At 39.7% G+C, this 13,145-nt stretch overlaps 1 protein-coding gene across 19 annotated transcripts in view; it reads left to right on the top strand.

The window, feature by feature from the left end:
• The window catches only part of PCDH15 (protocadherin related 15), a 633,377-nt gene that overhangs the window by 260,266 nt on the left and 359,966 nt on the right, over positions 1 to 13,145 (top strand). The gene's annotated exons all lie outside the window — the stretch shown is intronic.

Below are 13,145 nucleotides of genomic sequence, written 5' to 3'. Positions count from 1 at the left end.
TATTATTATTACAGTCGTACCTTGGAAGTCAAACGGAATCCATTCTGGAAGTCCGTACGACTTCCATAACATTCAGAAACCAAAGTATGGCTTCTGATTGGCTGTGGAAACCCCGTTGGACATTTGACTTCCAAAAATAGTTCGCAAACTGGAACAGTCACTTCTGGATTTGCGGCATTCAGGAGCCAAAAGGTTTGAGAACTAAGCTGTCCGAAAACCAAGGTACGACTGTATTTATTAAATTTGTATACCGTCCTCCTTCCATAGATCTCAGAGCAGTTCACAATGTAAAATTCAATATAAAAACACAAAATGCATGATGGAACAAAAACACACACACACAAATAAACCTCACGATCCCCTCCCATAAACACATTTAAATGGGGTATAAGATATTAATCAGCCAAAGGACAGACAGCTTACAGCAAAAGTAATAAAGGGTATTTCCTGCAATGTGTCCTCCATGCACCATTCCAACACAGATTAAGTTCTAGCCAAAGAACAGGGACCAAGGCAAACTTGCTACAAACACCAGAGTATTTAAACTTTATATTGTGTTGAGTCACTCTCTGACTGACTCACTCACAAGTTTGCTGGCTCCCACTTAACCAGCTGCCGGTGTAAGACAAGCACACCTAGGTTAAATAAACCTTTCTTGTCCTTTTTGTCTGCATGCCTAAACCCAATGCACTAACATAAAAGTCCTCTTATTTCCCCCTTTTGTCGTTGCCCTAAATTCATTGTCTCAGTGGATACAGAAAGTGTAAGCACTTGCAATAAGAATGCCAAGTCTTATAATTTATTGAATTGAACAGCATGCATTTGTTTATGGAGAGAGAGAACCAAGTTTTCTGCCAAGAACAAATTGGTTTTATGTTGAAACTATAGCCCTCTGCTGAACTATAGGAATTGTTTATGCAAAAGTTCCTGATCTCCATATAATTAATTATTTTATTGATTTTTATGGTTCTCCTTAATTTACTTCAAAGAGGATAATAACTGTATTACCCTAATCCACATCAATAAGAAATCAAAAGTTAAAAGCAGTTTCATTTGTGATCATGTTGCAGGAGGAGGATTGAACCAAATGAATTTATTTCAAAAGTTGCTTTTTTCATGGTAGCAGTCATAAAATTCAAACTAATTTGTATTTTTTGTATGCAGTAGATTCTTTTTTTAAAAAATCAACTCACAAAGGAATAAAAATAATTGATAAAATTATAGCACACCATATTAGGAGTTATATAAACCACAGTGTATAACATGATACAATGAATATATTTTTATTCTGATTCATTTGTAATGGAACATAAATACTGAAATACAAATCAAATTTGCTCTGTAACTTGTGTGAATAACTAAAAGAATGAATTTGTAGTTTCTGTTGACTATGTCTGGACCAATTTCATAAGCTGATGGCACAAATGAAAAAGACAAATATCACTCCTGTCAAACTGCATGAGCTGTATACTTCACAGCACAGCACAATTTAACCTATTCTTTTGGCAAATAACCTGACCAAAAGGTTTACTTTTCACACTGCAAAAACTGAAACTCCTGAATGTCACTGGCAAAGGACAGGAAGCTTCATAAATAGGAGCAAATAGAAAGAATGGCTGGTTTCAAGCGAGCTCCTCTGTGCAAAAAACCTCACTTCCATCCCTCATACATATCAATATTCATTTTCCTCTCTCTCATCTCTTTTTCAGAGAATTTGAACTGCTGGGAAAAAAAATCCCTTGCAAATAAAGGTGACTTTCCCCCCCTTTAATATACCCTGCTACTAACATTCACCCAAGCAGGTGGTTATCCTCCAAAGCAAAATATAAAGTGCAAACCAGCCCTATATCAGTGTTTTGTCTTCAACTGTAGGCAGCAGTGTGCATGGAAATCTCCATTAACATGTATGGAAAAAGGGGGAAACATAGTTACATGTAAAGCGTAGAAATTATCGAGTAGGGAAATCACTCTTCCATACAAATTCAATCTGTTCTGCAACTACTGATAATACCAGAGTACTGTCTCCTTTCTTTCAGGTCATCCTAGTCAGAGTACACTAAAGCAAACCCATAGTCATGTCCATGTGGATTTGTAACTCTCTTCTATTTACCAGCCTATCTGAACATGCAGTTAGCTGACTCCATTGATGATTATCTAGTCTAAGTTCATGTTTTCCAAAGTGACAGACAGATGTTTCCAGGAAGCCCACCATCAGAATGTGAAAACAACAGTGATCTCCATCTGTAGCTATACTACAGGGGTGGTTAATACGGTGCACTCCAGATGTTGTTGGCTGTAAGTCCTGGAAGACCTGCTCCCTGCATTGCAGACCTTTTCTACTCAGCCTGGGAGGGCACTGCCCAGACTGACTCCAGCTACAAAAGCTGAAGCTTCTGAACAGATTCTTGGGCTGGTGTATTGTTTTGTGAGGAATTGTTGGCAGGGATTATTGCTGTTGCTGCTGGGTTTTATTTTTTGGGTGTCTTTATTTTAGAACTTCTTGTGATTTATATGAAAACTGTTCAGTTTGATTGTGTATCTTTAATGCTTTATTAATTGTTTATGACTACTTTTGTTATGTTGCAGTTGTGTATTCTTTCCATGTTGTAAGTGGCCTTGAGCATGGTTTGAGCTATGGAAAGGTGGCATACCATTAAAATTATGCATCAACCCCAACCAGCATGCCCTGTAACCAGGGCTGATGGAAGCTCAAGTCCGGAACAACTGGAAGACATAAGAGTTGTGGAAGGCTGCTCTAACATATGTGGTTGAAAGTGCTGCTCCCTGTTAGTTCCCCGATTGTGGAATGCCCACCCCTGTGAGGAACATCTGGTGCCAAATTGATTTTTTATTTCAGTGCCAGACTAAGAGCTGGTTCCTCTCTCAGGCATTTATTATGTAGCTGAATATTTCATTCTGAGAGAACAAGTCACTCTATTGTTGTAAGGGGTTGTGTGTGTGTGTGTGTGTGTGTGTGTGCAAGCGCGCATGTGCTTTCATCTCTTCTGATTGCTAATGAAATCATTGTTACTACTTGATTTTTTGTGTACTCTGCCCTGAGTTCAATAGGATATACAGTGGTACCTCGGGTTAAGAACTTAATTTGTTCCGGAGGTCTGTTCTTAACCTGAAACTGTTCTTAACCTGAGGTACCACTTTAGCTAATGGGGCCTCCCACTGCCACCGCTCCGCCACCGCACGATTTCTGTTCTCATCCTGAAGCAAAGTTCTTAACCCGAGGTTAGTGGAGTCTGTAACCTGAAGCGTCTGTAACCCGAGGTACCACTATGGATATAGATGATAGATAGATGATAGATAGATAGATAGATAGATGATAGATAGATGACTACCCAGAACATTTTTGGGGGTCATATGCGTGATCTCTTGCTATGTCTGACTTTATTGCATATTGGCTTTGGTAGATTTATTTTTCCATCAGCATCATTGTACTTCATAGAAAAGAAACTGTCATATCCTCAAAGGGGTGAGAAAAGCCCAACAACAAACCTATTTTCCAATAGGAGGAAGTCAACGTTCATTCTTTCTACATCACCATTGAATCTTTGATTTGTGTACACAGTCGTCCATAAAATAGCATTATAGAAGGAAATGCGATGGGTTCCAAGAAGTGAATAGCAAAGCTATATGCAAAGGTAATCAGCAGTAAGTAATATATTCTTTGCCATCAAAATACCAGTCACAGAAGCTTCTGCTTATGCAAGCAAGAACTTATCTCTCTGATGGCAATGGTGATTGCCTTCCCAAAGGAAGGTGCAAGATATTACAGAATGAAAGTTAACATATTTTATGGATAGTAAGCGTTGCAAGATGAGTTCAACTGAGCAGTTACCCTTCAGACTTAGGAAAACAAAGATTATTGAAACATTTCAGTGTTAAATTGTGATTCCAAAATGAAGTTATTAGAGAGCAAATGAGCTGTATTTCTGGCATGTGGATTTTGATTAAAATTCTTAAACTATATTAATTAAATACTGGGATGACATAACTGAAAAGCCTTGCCTTGGCAGAAGAGACACCAGGCCTCAATACAGCAAAACTGGTGGTTACAGGATTAAAAATAGCTCTTGGTGTTGGTAAAATCAAATCAGATATCTGTTAAAGTACCAAAAGAGCATGATGTAAATGAAAAATCAATTGAAAACATTTCCCCAAATTTTACTCACATTGCATTTACATTTTTTTTTAAAGCCCCAATTGGCTATTTGTGATTTGCAGAAATAAGGCATCCAATTCAATAATTCAAGTATTTCCTTAAATCTAACATCAATTTTGATCTAATTTCTACATGACGGACTCTGCACAATAAGACATGTGTGACAGACTCAACTTCCTTAGTTTCACAAGGATTGAAAGGGATACCATTGAATTCTTCCTTGCAATACTACAGAAGATAAAACCTTGAACCTCTGTCATAATGTTAAAGCATATCTCTAAAGGCTTGCCCACACTTTCCTTTTGCCCTGCGTCTTCTAGACACAGGTCTGCACTTTTCCGTTCTGTGTCCGAGTGCTTCCCACCCCCACCCCTGCCACTTTCTCCAGGAAAATTTGATCTTTATGGCTGAATCAGAGCAAATTACAACTTAGATTTGCAGGAGATTTCCATTTGCTCTGATTCAGTGGTAAAGAGTGGGTTTTTGTGGGGAAAGCGGCAGAGCAAAAAGAAAGAAAGAAAAACTGCTCAAACAGGGAGCTTTAAAACATAGACCTGTGGCTTGAAATACGGAGGAAAGGTAAGCACTGATGAATCCTAACAAGAAATATCTCAATCTCAAACCTTTATTGGCATATAGACAAAATTCTGAAAGGTTCAGTACAATAAAATCACTCAGCAAAATATGCAGCAAGGAATATTTCATACTTCTACATATATTTGTTTTCTTTTTCATTTCTTAATTGGTATTCATATCTATAAATAAATATATTACTTCCTAAAGACTGCATGCTTTATAGTCTACATCTATAACTCTCTGAACGATTTTTTCTGTTTAGCCCTCATCATTGGGACTGGGGGCAGGGAGGCAGATCTAGTATATATCTTAGGCCTAAACAATTTAATCCATGCAGAAATATAAATTCTTTTTTACATAGGTGACTGAAGAACCCTGTGATCTGAAAACAATATAGCCAAATCCAAAAGTTCAAGGCACTCAGACAGAATCTTTCTATAAATCACTTTGAGTTACTTTTGTGTAAACAAATAATAATAATTAGTACTACTGTATACTGAATAATAATAATATACCACCAAGGTCACTACAAAATGAATAAAAGCAGAGGTATTTCATATCCTTTACACACTACTCTCGTGTTTAAATTGAATCACAAAAGTGTCGCGCTTGTCTGCCTGCATTTCAGCTTGGCTATAAAAATTCCAGATTGAAAACAGAAGTCTGCTGTCATTGACCAATGTCTCCAACCCTGCCCATAACATATTCATTTCAAAAAACCCTTTGGATGAGTGCTTTCTGCAAGATGGGACAAGTGGAAACCATGATCTATGGCTGATTGGCCTGATCTAATGCCAATTTGTTCATCTTCCAGAATGTTTACTTCATCCATTCCAAAACTTGATTCCATAAAAGCCTAGCATAATTTTTGCCAATTACAGAAATAGGATTAATTGAACATAACAGGATATGCTGACCCATTGGATCAGATTGATCATTGAAAATCTTGTTAATTACTGTCAAGGTCATGGCACCAAGGGAATTGGCATCTCCATAGTGAGTTCTACACAGAGACACATATGCAAGCACACCATACTTATTGTTCAGAAGTGGGGTGGGGTACCTGTGGACATCCAAATATTGTTGGCTTTTAACTCCAGTAAGCCCCAGGGGCTAATGGTAAGGGATTATGGGAACTGTAGTCCAGCATTGTCTAGAATGTCAAAGGTTTTCCATCATTGCTTCAGATTGACTCACAGTATAAGTTGGATAGAAGTTGGTGCTGTTGTATCTTAAGTTTCTGTGTCATTGATTTAAGTTGTAGGTAGACACAATCTTTATTAGTTGTCCTTCAAATACAGCTTGTGTATGTGTAACAGACATAACATCTAGACTTGTTGTAAAGTAAGGTAGTTAGAAGGTACCAAACTGCAAATTTGAAACACATTAGAGAAATAGTCCCACTCTATTCTGCCTTGGCTAGTCCACACCTGGAATACTGTGCAGTTCTGGGCACCACAAATTAAGAAAGATATTGAGAAGCTGGAATGTGTTCAGGAGAGTGAGACCAAGATGATAAAGGAGGTGGCAACAATGTCTTATGAGGAACGGTGAAGGGAGTTGGGTATGTTTAGCCTGGTGAAGAGGAGACTGAGAGGAGATGCCCCTCAGAATCCCTTTCAACTCTGCAATTCTGAAAACAAGTGTTCTACCACTAAACTAGAGTCCCTCCCCTATCTTCTGGGTGCCTGGCAGTATTCTTCTGGCATGCTTAAAATAGGGGTGTGCATGGCCCCCTAAATCCACCTTGTATCCATAGCTGTCCTTTTTGAAAAATGTCCTCAGTCTACTTTAATTTGTGATTCGGGTAACAAGCTGTACTCTGTAAAACAAAGCTCTGTATTCCCCTTTCACTCTTAAGGGAAATCTAAAATCTAAAAAATGCTGTAACCCTTTTCCCTTAAGGCAGAAGCTGGTGAAATTTGCAGGCACGTGAGAGCTATAATGCACAGGAGAAAATGGAAAGTAGCGAATATAAAACAGACAGTGAAGCATAAGCCTTTGTGTATGTTTTCATCTGATTTGTGGCACTTAGTTGACATCACACCTCTTGATAACAAGGGATTTATTCCCAGTACAAAGCAATTGAAAACTTCTAGTTAAAAACAGCCATGTCTTATGACAGCTCTTATCACACAAACAGCTTCTCCAGATAGATGTTTTGTAATAAAATATTATTAATTACTGCAGCATAGAAATATTTCCTTTGCATCTTGTTAATAAATTACTATCCAATTTGAACTGATAAAGGATGTGGAAATATCTTAAATAAACTTCAATAATTCCCAATGTATAAGTTTCATATCACATTTTTGCAGAGTACTATAAGTTAAGTATTTAGTCATGCTGGCCACATGACCCAGAAGCTGTACGCCGGCTCCCTCGGCCAATAAAGCGAGATGAGCACCACAACCCCAGAGTCGGTCACGACTGGACCCAATGGTCAGGGGTCCTTTTACCTTTACTATAAGTTAAGTATACATCATGTAAATTGCATATTGCTCAGCTAATGTTTTGGGGAGCCTGCTTTTTCAGGTTCCTATTGTTATTCATTTTGATGTGCAAGATCAGTGGCCTTGATTTCATTACATTTTGCTGATTTTGTTTATCTGCTTGGCAGGGGGTTGGACTCGATGGCCCTTGTGGTCTCTTCCAACTCTATGATTCTATGACATCAGCTCATTGTCCATTTCATCAATTGAGGGCTTCATTGGCAAGAGTGTCTAATAAACATTGACTTAACTCTTCCAGATTCCACAACCTCCCAGTCACTGCTTTCCTGATGATAGACATTCCACTTCAGCTGGCATTTTTTCAATGTCCATGACATTAAATTATTAATACTGATAAACATTTTAATTTATGTAGTGGACTACTTTCAGCCAAAGATGTTAAAGTAGTTTTACTAAAGCAGAGTTTTAGCTACCTTCCAAAACTCAGTGAAGAGAGAAACTGAGACCTATTGAGACTCAAATAGATCAACTGTTTATAGGTGTAATTAAATGAGAGTTTATTTTCCCTACATTCATTCTTCAATTCGTCAAGGACAGTTTGAAGAATTGGCCTATTTATTATTTTTATACCATCTAGGATCTTAGAGTGGCATACATTATCCCATTTTATTAGAGCGGCATACATTATCCCAATAGGTTGAGAGATAAGTGACTAGCCCAAGGTCACATAGTGAGCTTCTTAGTGGATGAGTGCAGATATGTATGGGCTCAAAGACCAACATTCACTGTACCTTACTGTCTTCCTCCTGTATATCTAAGTTTTGATTAAAAAGGTTGGCAGAAAATGTCCCTAAGAATGCCTCATTAGTGTTGCCTAAATTCCCTTTCCTTCCCTCAGAATTGCATAGGTGTATCTCCCATGTAGAAATGTCCAAATTCACCATGAATAGTCACTGAAAATTCAGTAGCAACACTAGTTCCAGATTATATCAGCTTTGCCCAGTGCACAGTGGGTTTGTTCATGTAGTGTTGACAAGAGTCAGCCACCACACACAGAATAGTCCGGCACTGGTGTCTTTGTGGGTCCTATTCGGAATTCATGAAATTTTGCTCATCTTATATCTTCGCTTCTCCCCAAATTTCCAGGATATTTTCCTTTTCCAGGAGCCTTCAAATGCACTTTGAAGTCTTGGGAAGCAGATGACTCTTACAGGATATGTTTTATTTCAGTCCAATGGCCTATTTGTCCTAAGCATTATATATGCCTCTCTTTTTACCTCCAACAGTTCGTTTCAGTGCATTTGTGCACCTCAAGAGAGAGGTAAAAGGAATGTAGGATAAAAGAGTATCTGATTAACATACACTCTTCAGGGAAATCTTGGACCATCCTAACACAGCTCTCATGCCTAACTTATCTGTATGACATAAAAGGCAGCGTGATGGAGGGGACTCCTTCCTCTCTCTGCCTTTTTTTTAATGAATCATTTTTGTTTTAATTTTAGTACCCACTGGACTTGAATTGACATGAAAAAAATGAAATTGGGGGAACTTAAAAGTCTTCAAAGAGGGTTTTTGTGGATATTTTTGGTTTCCATTAACTTTCAGTCTATCTTCCTACATTGTTTCTCCTGAGACATGACAGCTTCTTGACTCTTTACCAAACTTTTATGTAACAGTGCATTGCCACATGTTTTTTCAGTGTTTTGTTATTTTTAAAAAAAGAAAAAGTGTTTAGTTTAGCAAGAGAATAAGCAAAAAGTATTAAGCAAAATACAGGAAACTCGCAAGTTATGCTTATTTAACATATGCACTTAAACCTTTAGGCACGTTGCCCCAAAAATAAATATAAATAAATAAAAATTATGCAAAAATGAGAGACACGTGGGGGGGGGAGGAATAGGGAAATGGTGTGAAAATACCATGCGTGGAGGGAAACTGGGAAGAGGCAGTTCGAGACAGTGATTGGAAAAGGCCAGAGAGTTTTGCAGAGGGATTTGGAGAGCCAATGGATGGGGTTGGAATGCAGAGGAGGTGGTTGACAGAGCTTCAGATGGCAGAATGATCCTAAAATGCAGGGCATCATGATGATGATGATGATGATCAGCTGCTGAGAAACAAAAAAAGTGGAAGGTGATTACCACGCTGGAAGTTGACTGTCCTGAACTGCTTGAGATGTGGCATGTCTGTGTGTGCTGTGGCATACAGATTTGGCTGGAACAAGTCCAACATCTGTGTCATCAAGGTTTTTGAGAAGGAGAACTGTGGGGCTGTGGTGGCAAGTGCCCCACTAACAGCATGTGACCAGCCAGGAGTGGGATAAGGCTTTGGTGGAGACAGAAAAGGCACTGAACTTGTGGCAGGGAAACATGAACTGGATGGCAGCATCTTGTACCAAAAGGCTCTGAGCCTCTATGACCACTTCAGACCTTCCAACACAGATGAGGACCAGCCTGCCAAGGAATTTAAAACCAGCCCAGCTTGGCTTAACAGCTTTAATACCTGCTTCAAGGCATATCTTCATGAACAAATCTCCAGTGCAGACAAGACATATGTTTCCGAGCACAATTCAAAGTGTTGGTGCTGACCTTTAAAGCCCTAAACGGCCTCGGTCCAGTATATCTGAAGGAGCGTCTCCACCCCCATCGTTCTGCCCGGATGCTGAGGTTCAGCACCGAGGGCCTTCTGGCGGTTCCCTCACTGCGAGAAGCCAAGTTACAGAGAACCAGGCAGAGGGCCTTCTCGGTAGTGGCGCCCTCCCTGTGGAATGCCCTCCCACCAGATGTTAAAGAGAACAACAACTACCAGACTTTTAGAAGACATCTGAAGGCAGCCCTGTTTAGGGAAGCTTTTAATGTTTGATGTATTACAGTATTTTAATTTTTTTTGGAAGCTGCCCAGAGTGGCTGGGGAAGCCCAGCCAGATCAGCAGGGTATAAATAATAAATTATTTTTTTACTATTATTATTATTATTATTATTATTATTATTATTATTATTATAGTTTTTCTGGAAGAAAATGCCTAAGCGGACTTAAATTGACACAGATGAAAAGCAAGCCCCTGGCTTCAAAGCTGCAAAGGACTGTGCTGCTCTGTGGCAATGCGGTTAGAGAGTTAATAAAGCCAGACTTGCTGTCCGGGTCTCAAAATCCCTGTGGCCCAAAAGGCAATGACAAGAATCTGCATCCTGTGTTTTTGCACAAAGGCCTGGGTGACTCCTTTATCATTTCTGGTCTGGTTCCACAACTGCCTCATTCCAAAGGTGAGGCATTACCTCAGGGAGAAACAACTGAAGTTTAAAGTGATGCTGCTTGTAGACAATGCTCATGAGCATCCTGAGGGACTCCTCTTTGCATGCAGTGAGGTAGAGGCTATCTTCCTCCCTCTGCCCCCACAATATGGCCTTCCTCATCCAGCCTTTGGATCAAGGTGTGGTTCGCTACTTTAAGTCTGTTTAAACAAAGCTCTCCTTATCCTGGATGATCAATGCAATGGATGCTGGTACAGGTCTTGACCTCACAGCATGCTGGAAGTCTTTCACCATTGCCCAGTGCATCACTTCCAGTGGATGCAATCAAGCGTGGAGCAGTGATTGAACACTGGTGGAACTTGTGGAAGGAATGTGTGCACAATTTCAAGGGATTCCCAAGCATTGCCATTGAGGTGAAGGATGTTGTGCAGATGACCAGGCAAGTGGATAGTGCTGGCTTTGTTGACCTCATCCAGAAAGAAGTGGAAGAGCTAATTGAGGGCCAACAGGTACTGACTGTTGAAGAGCTGGAGGAAGTGGTCAGATCATGTTCAGAATGAGAAGACGAGGATGGTGAGCATGAGCCAGCAAGCCATAAACTATGCAAATGATCTGATTGCAGAGCTTGATTGCTCCATGGAACGCCGCCTCAAGATTATCCGTGGGATTACAGACACTCTGAAACTCTTAAATGTTTGACGAGCTCAAAAGGCAACAGTAGCAGTTGTGAATCACCATGTTCCTCAGAAAGAAATCAGCAGCAGATGTGCCCATGCAGCCCACCTCTGGATCTGAACCACAGCCAAGCACTTCTTCTGGCTACTGGTCAATTCCTCTGGTCCTCATATTATAGAATCATGGAGCTTTAGAGCTGGAATGGATCCCAATGGTCATCCTATAATGCAGGAATCCTGCCCACAGCCATTCCGGGGTGGGCTGAAACCACCAACCTTCTGTTTAACAGCCATATGCACCGAAGCATCATCCAGTGAGGGAGAGAATCATAGTGTGTGGAATCATAGAATTGTAGAGTTGGAAGGGACCACAAGGGTCATCTAGTCCAACTCCTGCAATGCTAGAATCCTTTGCCCAACATGGGGCTCAAACCCATGACCCTGAGATTAAGAGTCTCATGTTCTACCAAGTGAGCTAGGAAGACTGAGAGCTGCTGTTGTCCCTCACTGTGTTTTAAACTGTTCTAGTCTCCCACCCAGTATTCTAGGGCGTGCTCTGGTGTTACATTATTTTGTTCATATGTGTGATGACCAGGACCATAACCGCTGTGTAAGTGAGCTGCATGCACACAGTCAAGCTTTATTTATTTTAACCACATTTTCACATAAAACGTTAAGGGATATCTCTATCACCCAATGCACAAGGCGTCACATTTACAAGCTGTGTAACCACAACCCCTTACCCCAACAAAATATTTTTATCATTGTTTGCATTATCATATTTGTTTGTCTTGTCAGTGAACATGGCAAAGGGAATAAAAAGTTTATTTTTTAAAATAAGAGTGTTGCTTAAGGCGCTTGGAGTGGGAATTCAAGCTTCTTTGCTGACTTGCAAGCTAAGGTGTGAGTGAGCAGAATAATGCAGTGTGCCTTTTTTAACCTCATGGTAATCTTCTTCAGTCACATGCAGATTTAAACCCTTCAGGGATAGGAAGATTTGTACTGCTTCAAGTATAGATCTTTTCCTGGTGGGGGAAAAATGCTAAAAGTCATTTGCAGTTGTGAAGTGAGGTCTTTTTGTTTTTTTGTTTTTTAGCTGCCCCGTATGATAAAACTGTAATTACAGTATTTTCAAAGGTACAAATGCTTAGGCCTGGAAGACTGCTCCCCCACAAACAAACAAAACCAAAGAACAATCAGTGCATGGGCGCAAATTTACAAATATATATCCCCCATCCAAAATAGAAGAAACACATCAAATAAGGGGACATCAGATTTGCATAAAACGTGCCAATGTTAACTTATATGCATAGATGCAAAGTTAGAAATTTTCACAGTAATTTAAATAGCAGTTTAATACATCTCACCATGGATGGAAGTAGTGCCTTCTATCAGGTGCTAACTGCTGGTGGACAGCTTCAAGGCCCTGATCTTCCTTCTTATGGCTGTTTATCTGTCCTGTCTTCTGTAAATTAGGACTTACGCCCACCATAAATTTATGCCAAACACCCAGATCAAAAAGTCTGGAAAGTTTCCCCAAAGACTATTCAGTCATTTTAGGCCTCCCTTGCCAAATATTTGACTCAAACTGCATTATGTGATTGGCTGTGTACACTCCGGTGAAATGGTGGGATTTTAAAATAAGGTTTCTACCATGCCATAGCCTGAAAGTGATATCCAAGGAATTTAAGGCTGCTATTTGATTCTTTCATATTTTGAATGTTAATGATCATTAATCTGGAAGCGTGCTCAGGAATGGGAGCCACTTGGCCACCCACAAAGGTGCAATCCACCACTATTAAAATCTATAGCAGTTTTATCATCAACATATAGTGGAGATGATGTGTTCTATTCATGTAGTGTCTAAGACTACATGCTTAGGCTTTTGTAGGATGTTTTGTAGGATGTCCCGCTGCGTGCATTTAAAAAGGTGGGCATGACTCCATAGTTTTCGCTTCTGTAATTTTTACAGATGTGCTGTGATTCTTAACTGCTCTTTTAATTGTCTTGGAATTGATTG

Source organism: Podarcis filfolensis (genome assembly GCF_964270895.1).
Source record: "Podarcis filfolensis genome assembly, chromosome: 5".
NCBI lineage: Eukaryota > Metazoa > Chordata > Lepidosauria > Squamata > Lacertidae > Podarcis > Podarcis filfolensis.
Note: the sequence above shows the minus strand (reverse complement) of the source record. Positions and strands in the feature narration are given on the sequence as shown.